At 32.0% G+C, this 9,515-nt stretch overlaps 1 long non-coding RNA gene across 1 annotated transcript; it reads right to left on the bottom strand.

Moving 5' to 3' along the window:
* Window positions 1-793: 793 nt before the first annotated feature.
* Window positions 794-2,923, bottom strand: LOC112465329. Its single transcript, XR_003042008.1, has 4 exons — window positions 2,694-2,923; window positions 2,297-2,417; window positions 1,888-2,003; window positions 794-1,625 (listed from the first exon to the last, which is right to left on the bottom strand). It is a non-coding gene; the product is annotated as an uncharacterized LOC112465329 (long non-coding RNA).
* Between the last annotated feature and the right edge of the window lie 6,592 nt (window positions 2,924-9,515).

Here is a 9,515-nt window from a genome sequence, read left to right on the forward strand (position 1 = left end):
TTTTTTTTTACGAAGCTGAGCATTAGAAGAGAAAACAAATAACAAAGTAATATTTCCCAATTACTCTCAGATTTTATCTTAGCAAAATTTTAATTTGTCGCTATATAATTTTTGAAAATTGAAAAGAGTGTTGAAACAACGACGACATACGTTAAACATTCGAGAAGACGAAGGTTTAATTTAACTTTAATTGTCGTTGACGATAATATAAAACAACGCAATTAAATCATTATGGTAAATAAATGTTATAAAATTTTATTTTAATACTGTTGTTTTATGCTTTGATAGGAATATTCAACGTCAATTAAATCATCAAGATCTTTGTTTTTTTCTCAAAATATTCTTCTATTAAAGCAGAAAATAACAGTACTAAAATAAAATTTTTTAACATTAATTAAGTACGTCTTTCCTTATTAAAATAACGACTTCGTGTTCCAATAAGTGATGCAATACTTTTAACCGGTACTATATGTACAAAGCATAAGGATATCACTTTTCTGAATGTATTTTGTGCTTTAATTTCACCGTATTTATAGATTAGATAGATATTCATTTACTAATCAGGAGCGAAATCGATTACTGTGACTAGAATTAATAAATATAAAAGACCAAAATATTCTCTTGTTTTCAGCGGTATTCAGCGAAGCTTACCAAACTAAATGCAGGAGATGTACTCAAAAGCAAATAGAAAATATGAACCTAGTAACCGATTGGTTCGTAACGAATGAACCCAAAAAGTGGCGGCTAATAGTTGAGAAGACTATAAACGATTTAAAGAAGAAGTACGCTGATCAATAACTGCTCATAATTATAATCTAATTGATCTCCTGATGCGTGTCACACCCGAATTTTTCTAATTAATCGACGTAGCTATAGTAAATATCATAATTATAATATGACAATTCAGATATTATCATCTAATGGAGCTGAAGAAATAGCTTGTAAAAGTTATCTTGACTAACATTCAATTTGTATTGTATATTAACAGAAATACATTCTTTTAAGAAACTAAACAATAATACCGCATTATAAAATTATTTATGAATTATAACTTTGAGTGAAGAAGTAATCTTTTTCTTGATCATTGATATGAACTGAGTAAACAATTACTGTTTACTCCGTCAGTTTATCGTGCTCGAGGCTCGTATTAGCCTCGAATTGAAATTATAAATATTTAACGCCTTGTTAATCACGATCGTCTATCTCGAACAATTTTCAGAGAACAACATTACTTTCCTTAATCGCGGTTTGTTAAAAAATATTTAATTTTCTATTTTTATCGTACAATTCTACGTTTTACATGACATATTTTACTATTAATAAACAAAAAAAAACACCTTTATAGAAGTTCCTTAAAAACCAACTGCTTTTATGGGCAACTTTTACCAGTTGCGAATGGAATTCCTATCTGTACTGTATTGTGAGTTAGAATAAAAAGTAAAGAAAAATCTTTTGTTGGTGAGATACAATAGATAATAATCAAAGTCAGGTAGAATGTAAAAATAATATTTGCCGCAAAGTTGTTCCGCTGGTGACCGATGCCTGTCCCCAGGCCTTCTCCTCCTCTCAGGCTGTCCTCTCGGGTTGTTAGTTTAGATTCCCTCGACTTTCTGCTTCGTTATCTCCTGAAGCATATAAATAAATAATTTGACATTAAATAATTCTTACGCGCATCAAACTTTTTATTCATTATTCACTTATTGTTAGACATTTATTTAAATAATTATACATTTTCCAAAAAACATCTTTAGAAAAATAAACTGTTATACAAATTACTTATTAATTCTTTCTTTCTAATTATTATTTCAAAATTATGATGAAATAAAACGACTCAAGTATAAGCAAAAAATGAAATTATTGTTACACAAAATAAAAAGTCATATTTACCACAATGTTGTTTCGCTGGTGCCCGATGCCTCTCCTAGGCCTCTTTCTCCTCTCAGGCTGTCCTCTCGGGTTGTTAATTTGGATTCCCTCGATGCGACATTTTCCGTGTTTATCTTCTGAAGCATAAAAATAAGCAATTTGATTAAATAATTCTTACGTGTCGAAGAACTTCTTATTAATCATTCAATTAAATATTTATTTAAATTCAATTAGATATTAATTTCATTTCACCATGATTTAGATTTTTAGATATACAATATATAATTAAAGAAAAAGAAGAGTAACTTAAATTTTATAAAAATTTGTTCTTATGTTTTTCTTTAATTATTATATATCATGGTAAAATAAAACGACTCAAGAATAAACAGGACAAAAATTACTCTGACGCAAAATAAAAATTAATATTTACCGCAAAGTTGGTCCGCTAGTGCCCGATGCCTCTCCTAGGCTTCCTCATCCTCCTCTCGGGTTTTTCCATCTGAGCCCTTTTACTTACATCACACAACAGAGGAGTGTACAATAAGATTTATCTGTAACATGTGAAAATATTCAAGTAAAAATAATGTCTAAAATAAATATTCTAATATATATTATAATCCTGATGTAATTTAAACTATTATTAATTTTAATTATTTAGAAATATTTTAATTAAATAAGTGAAATAATTAAATGGAATACGACCGTATAATATGAGATATACAATCAAATTACTAAAAGGCCGTTAAAAAAATATTTTATTTATTACACAATGTATTAAACATTCGATATACTGCGCAAATAAACAACTATTTCCATCAGTAACTCACCTTATCTGTTATCCCTGGCCGCCTCCTCGGCTTCTCCTTTTCTTTTCTTTCTCTATTGTTATTTCTTTGTGGCTCTCACATTTGTTTCCTAAAACAAACAAAATGTTGATTACAATTAAGGATGTATGGGTGACATCTCAAAGCATTACCAAAAATCTAAAAATTTCATAGATTGTTCTATTATTACGTCTAAGTATCTGTGTAAAATTTCAGCACAATTCTCTTACTGGTTTAAAAGTTATTGTAATTAAGGATGTATTATTGGAGGTATTTCAAATATATTCAGAAAGTGCTGTAAATTGTTTCTAAATTAAATTAAAAATACTCTGTAAAATTTTTAAGTTATTTAAGAGTTATTTAAGTTTAAAGTTGATAAAATTGACATTATCCCTTATAGAAAATCGACATTTTTGCTGTAAATATAAATAAAATATAAATAAACCATTAGGATATTTCTTAAACTTTTTTTATGTGTAAAACATACATCATTGATATTGTATTGTAAGTTTCAAAATTTTTTTACCACAAAAAATTTTTTTTAATTGTTTAAACAATACTAATTATTTAAATAACAAAAAATCATACTCAAATTGTTAACGGTAATTCCTTCCAACATATAAAAAATTTTGAGTTGTTTGACATACATGCAAAGTCTTTTTTTATTGAAAGTTTAACTTTTAGCAGGACTGTACGACCCATACATCCTTAAACGCGATTACAAGCAATTACACTAGAATACAATAATCGCGCGGCTTTGCCACACTTTCTACGATATTTAATCATATTGCGGCAACGGAGCATTACATCTACAATTTAATATAGTCAGGATAGTCAGGATAAACTAATAAATTTTATCTATTTGTTATCTTGTGATAAAGCAAGTAAGGCAAATTCTCTTTACGTACATATATAATAACTATTACTTTTATTCAAATATAGATATTTTAATTAAAAAGTATAAAGATATTTAATTATTTTTTATGGTACCTCCACGTAATTTAGATTAATTATTTACAAAATTATTTTAATAATGGACGATATCCAGGAAGTATCTATAGGGTGACAGTGTGGTCTTGTAATAAAGCGCCAGACTCGTAACTTGGAGGAACCGGGTTCGAGTCCACCTGATCACAGGAATTTTTATATTCCAAACTGAACCCCCCGCACGAGTGGGGCTCGTGCGGAGAAACTGGGCTATCTTTCGGAGGAGACATTAAATTTGAAATTTGTCGTCAAGCTTGGGGAGCTTGGGAGTTTTGGTCAATTTAAAATACGAAGGTTTACAAACTGTTTGTAGTAAATATAAACTTACCATCAAGTAAGTATATATACATGATTATTGCAAAAGAGGCAATTAATAGGGTAATTATGCAGTTTAGGGGACCACCCTCCGATGACCTTGACCTTGACCTTGACCTTGACATATGTTGTCAAGGTCACCCTTCTGAGTGACCTTCAGAAGGTTTTAGCCCTCGGTCATTGTTCGTTAAAAAGTTATTAACAAAAAAAGTTTGGAAAATATAGCAGCTATTTTGAGTATTGGAAGGCATAAATAACTAATATATACGTGTGTGTGCTCTGCTTTAAAGAAAATCACAACTTCTATAAAGCAGGACATACACACATGTGTGTGTGCCCTGCTTTAAAGAAAATCACAACTTCTATAACTTGATATGCTTTACCAAAACACAACTCGGTTCGCGTGGAAAGTATATGCGTGAACTATTTCGGGACTACCGCACCTCCCCCGAAAGCACGGGAGGGGTGTGCGTGAATCTCGGTTCGCGTGGAAAGTGTATGCGTGAATTATTTCGGGACTACCGCACCTCCCTCGAAAGCACGGAGGGGGGGGGGTGTGCGTAAACCTCGGTTCGCGTGAAAAGTGTATGCGTGAACTATTTCGGGACTACCGCATCTCCCCCGAAAGCAGGGGGAGGGTGTGCGTGAACCTCGGTTCGCGTGGAAAGTGTATGCGTATTAGTTATTTATGCCTTCCAATACTCAAAATAGCTGCTATATTTTTCAAACTTTTTTTGTTAATAACTTTTTAATAAAGAAGGTCTTTGGTAGTCTAGTCCAATCGTTTGGTGGTTAGTCGTTTTCCTGTAAAATAAAAATGAAATTTCCGGTGTGAAGTTAGCCGGACAATTTTTATTTTTCAACCATTTTAACTTTTTTATAGCTTATTCGACGCGGAATCGTTTGGTGGTCACGAATATCATCGGTAAAACGTTTGGTGGTCAACCATTTTCCCAGAAAATAGAAAAAATCGTATGCACATAATGCTGGACATATCACCACTGTGCCATTAGCCGGAAAAATTGTATTTATCACCCAAATTAACTTTGATAGAGCTCAATCGACGCGGAATCGTTTGGTGGTCACGAATATCGTCATTAAAACGTTTGGTGGTCAATCGTTTTCCTAAGAAATAGATAAAACCGTACTCTTACGCCATTGGTCGTATGACTCCGTGACGTTAGCTCGGTAATTTGATGGATAAACATTATTTATCAATCAAATTGACTTTCATACGGCTCAATCGACGCGGAATCGTTTGGTGGTCACGAATATAATCAGTAAAACGTTTGGTGGTCAACCGTTTTCCAAGAAAATAGAGAAAAACGTATAAAAATTAATAATAATTTTTAACAAATTGCAAAAAAGGCATAAAAAACATTAAAAATATACACAGATACACATTATTGTACCTTTATATCATACAGATTGACGATATTGATGATATTGAAGATGATTACTTTCTGCGGAGTATATTATGGACAGACGAGAGCACTTTCCGCAGTGATGGCATGATTAATCGCCATAATGAACATTATTACGCGGTAGAGAACCCCCACTGTATAAAAGAAACGCACGTTCAGGTTTCACGTCAACGTTTGGATGGGGATTGTGGACGATACGATTATCGGACCGTACTTTTTCCCTGAAAATGTCAATGTCACGGCAGAAGTATATTCCGAGTTTCTGGAGGAAACATTGTCCGGTTTGTTGGAAGATGTTCCATTACACATCCGCCCAAACATCATCTTCCAACAAGACGGCCATCCAGCCCATACTTCCGTTCTCGCCCGTACGATTTTGAATCGTCGATTTACGAACAGGTGGATAGGCATTCACAGTGATCTGCACGAGTGGCCACCGCGATCACCTGATCTCACGCCTCTGGATTTTTTTGCATGGGGTTTTATACGCGATCAGGTATATAAGACACTACCCATGAATTGCAACGAATTAATAGAAAGAATACGGGTAGCAAGTCGCGATATTACACCCGTCATACTAAGTAGAGTGCGACAAAATTTTATGCGGAGAGTCGCATTGTGTTTGGAGAACAATGGTGGACATGTAGAACATGTCCTGTAAAATAAATACATATTGTAAATACGTTGGTTTAATTGCGTCTGGTGTGATTCGCGTTAGGACATCTAGATTATCCACGCGATATTGGTTGCGCCGAGATATTATTCGCGTTGATGTGATTGCGCTCCGATGTTACCTGCGTGCAAGCCTTTGCGTTAGAATCATATTTGCGTCGGAATGTCGTTCGTGCCGACATATTATTCGCGTTAGAATATTATTTGCGTTAAAATATTATTTGCATTAGGGCATTACTTGCGTTGACCTAATATTGCGTTATTACTCGCGGTAATTCCGTACCTTCCCCCGCGTTAGTTTTAATATTTTGTGTTATGCCAAAGCGCCTCAGCGCTTTATTCTCCGCGTCAGGATACCCTTGGCGATGCGATATTACGCGTTGCGTTCGACCATTATTACGTTGGGATGTCACTTGTGTTACGTTCCCTATCTGCGTTAGATTAAGGCAATTTGGCGACAGAATTCTTGCGCCGCTTGGGACCTTCACGCGCTCCGAGCGTGACGCACAATTATTTCGCGTTTATTCCAGTTATGTCGCATTCGGTCGTAACTTCTGTAGATATTCTATATTATTTGTTAGTTTAATACTCTACTATTATTATCTGCGTGATGACTGCTATGATTTCGAAGTATTTGTGAGTTTAGTTTTCTACCAGTATTATCTTGCTCATCAACGACGCCTTCCGCGCGTTTACTAAATTAACGTAATTCTCCGCTTATTTCTGACGTCCGCGTTACTGCCATTCTTATTGTTCAAAACTTGACGCCCGTGTTATCAGCTATCTATTTGCTTTTTCTGATTAATGAAAGCCGAAATAGCCGCATTGTTTTCCGAAAGTTATTCTATTACAATAAATGTTTCTTTTCATTTTTGTTAGCTGACTGAGTTAATGATTTGCGTGTCAACGCCGAACATCGCGCTGCCCTTAATTAACCACGCCACCCTCAGCTATTAGTCTTAAATCTATCATAAAATAGGATCGAAATAGGGCCAATCATATTTAGTATTGAAACAATAATATTTTCATCTTAAATAGAAAATTTCTTAAGTTTAGAATAAAATATTTTTGATACTATCCCTCTAACTTTCTCAGAAAGATGCAGATAGAACTTTGTGACAATCCTATAATATTCTTGATTCAATAATAGACGAATCTGAAAAAAAATCTTATTCTATTCTTGCAAAAAGAGAATTTGTAGATTGTTAGAAATCTATTATATTATTTTTTCAAGATCCTTTTTGTGATAAAATGAAATAAAGATATTTATGAACAAAAACAGCTATTATTTTGTAACGTTTTATTATTACGTTTTTATACAAAACATATGATTTTCGATTATTTTTATGATTTATGATAATTTTACACTTATGATCATACAAAACGTATTTGATAAAAAGCCGTTTTATTCTCCATTGATTTATCTTTCATATAGAGAAATCAATGGAGAATAAAACGGAACGGAACCAATCGTTGATCATTAGCAATAATTCTGATGTTGGTTGCTGTATGGATAGCCAAATCTTGAAATTTTAAGTAAGTAATGCTATTGATTAGTGAAATCAATTTTATAAGCATGGAAATGTGTATTAAAATTTACTGTGGTAAGTTTCTTAAGTAAAAAATATACAATATTATCTCTGGATACAGATATTATATAAATATAACCAAATTAAGAATTTTTACTTCTTTCCCAATCTACAACAACCAACATGCCATTCTCATAATGAGAGTCATTAATTTTAATCCATTTAACAATATTCCATTTTGCGAAACATATATCTTCAGGTAATATATAACAAAATCTAAAAAATTCTTTTACCTCAGTCCTATATAGACAGTCTGAACGGATGAAAATGATATTTTCAAGGATAAACCTCTCCCAGCTAGTAACCGACAGCAATATTCTGCTTTATAACATTTTCTTTTTCATGAAATAGATATATGTACTTATTTATTATAAATATAATGTATTATATGTATACTTATTTTTAAATATATCTTGCAATATATTATTTTCTGAATCTCAACAATTTTTGGTTACAGCTGTTTAGGTCCACAGTTTTACAAGTGTCGGTTCTTCGTTTCTTTCTAAGGGAGACGTTAGAAAGAGACGAAGAGTGAGTTTAATCCAAGATTAAAAGTTAACCGACACTTGTGAAACTGGCCTTAAAAAAGAACAAACAAAACAAAAATAATTAAAGAAGAATGAAAAACATTATATTTCATGATATTTACAAATATGTTTTATTTGAATGTATAGAATAAATTGGGTTCTCAAGTAAAATTTTTTTATTAAGCGGTATCCATAATTAATGTAGAGAATCTAAGCCGATTTTTAGTACTTTTTGAATTTAAAAAAAAAACCTAAATTTGAGAAAGTTATAGCTTTCTAAAGTTTCTTTGATGACGGCAACTTCAAAAGATTTCGCAACAACATTATGACGTCACGCACATTTTCGTGTACTATATTTTCTTCAATTTTGAAGATATTGCAAAAATTCAAAAAGTTTACAAAGAAAGTATGCCATGATCTATCAGAATATACTGTTGGGTAAAAGTCGGTTAAAGACCGAATTGCGTATATGCCGCATTGTATGTGACATAAATATAAATTGGCGTCATGAAATTCTTATATACACAAGTATATGCGCACTGTTTGTGAGTGTACGTGATTTAAGCATTATCATTTGACCGCTTGTCATGTAAAAGGAGAAATTAAGGTTTATGTGCTCGTGTTTGCCATAAAAATTAAATTTTTACAACATATATGTTGTTAAACAATTAATTAATATTACAACAATATTATTAAACAATTAAAATAAAAAAAAACAGTTTCTTATAATTTTTTTTTTTAAATAGCAAAGAATTGCCTTTGTAAATGTGAAATATTGCAAACATGTGCTTTGTGTTCTTTTTTTTTAAACAAAAAAATTTAACTTAAACAACATATTTATATATATGTATCATTATAAATAAGTAAATATTTTAAATTTTTTAACACTGTTGGAGAAATGTTTTTTGTAAATCTGAGATATCGCGAGCTCTGTGTTCTACCACCACGTGGTAGAAGAACACAGAGCACACACGCATGCACGAACATCAAAGAAAAAAAAATGTAAAATTTTAATTGCTCACGCGTTCGCTACACTTTATATGATTACGCTTCTAAGTGACTAAAATTTTTCAAAATATATTTTTTTATTTATTTGATATATCTTTTATCTAATGTTTGATACAGGTTATAACGATTTAACAATCGAATCCAACAAAGGATCACACATAGTTAATAAAGAGAATTGCCGGAAATTTGTCTCGGAAATGAATAATAGAATTAATCTCTAGTTACTAATTTTTATCGCTTTTCATACTTAGGCCCAGTTCAACAGTGGCCAGTTAGCTTAACTAGTAGTTAACTCTCACTCTC

Source organism: Temnothorax curvispinosus, unplaced genomic scaffold (genome assembly GCF_003070985.1).
Source record: "Temnothorax curvispinosus isolate PA1 unplaced genomic scaffold, ASM307098v1 QBEX01015103.1, whole genome shotgun sequence".
NCBI lineage: Eukaryota > Metazoa > Arthropoda > Insecta > Hymenoptera > Formicidae > Temnothorax > Temnothorax curvispinosus.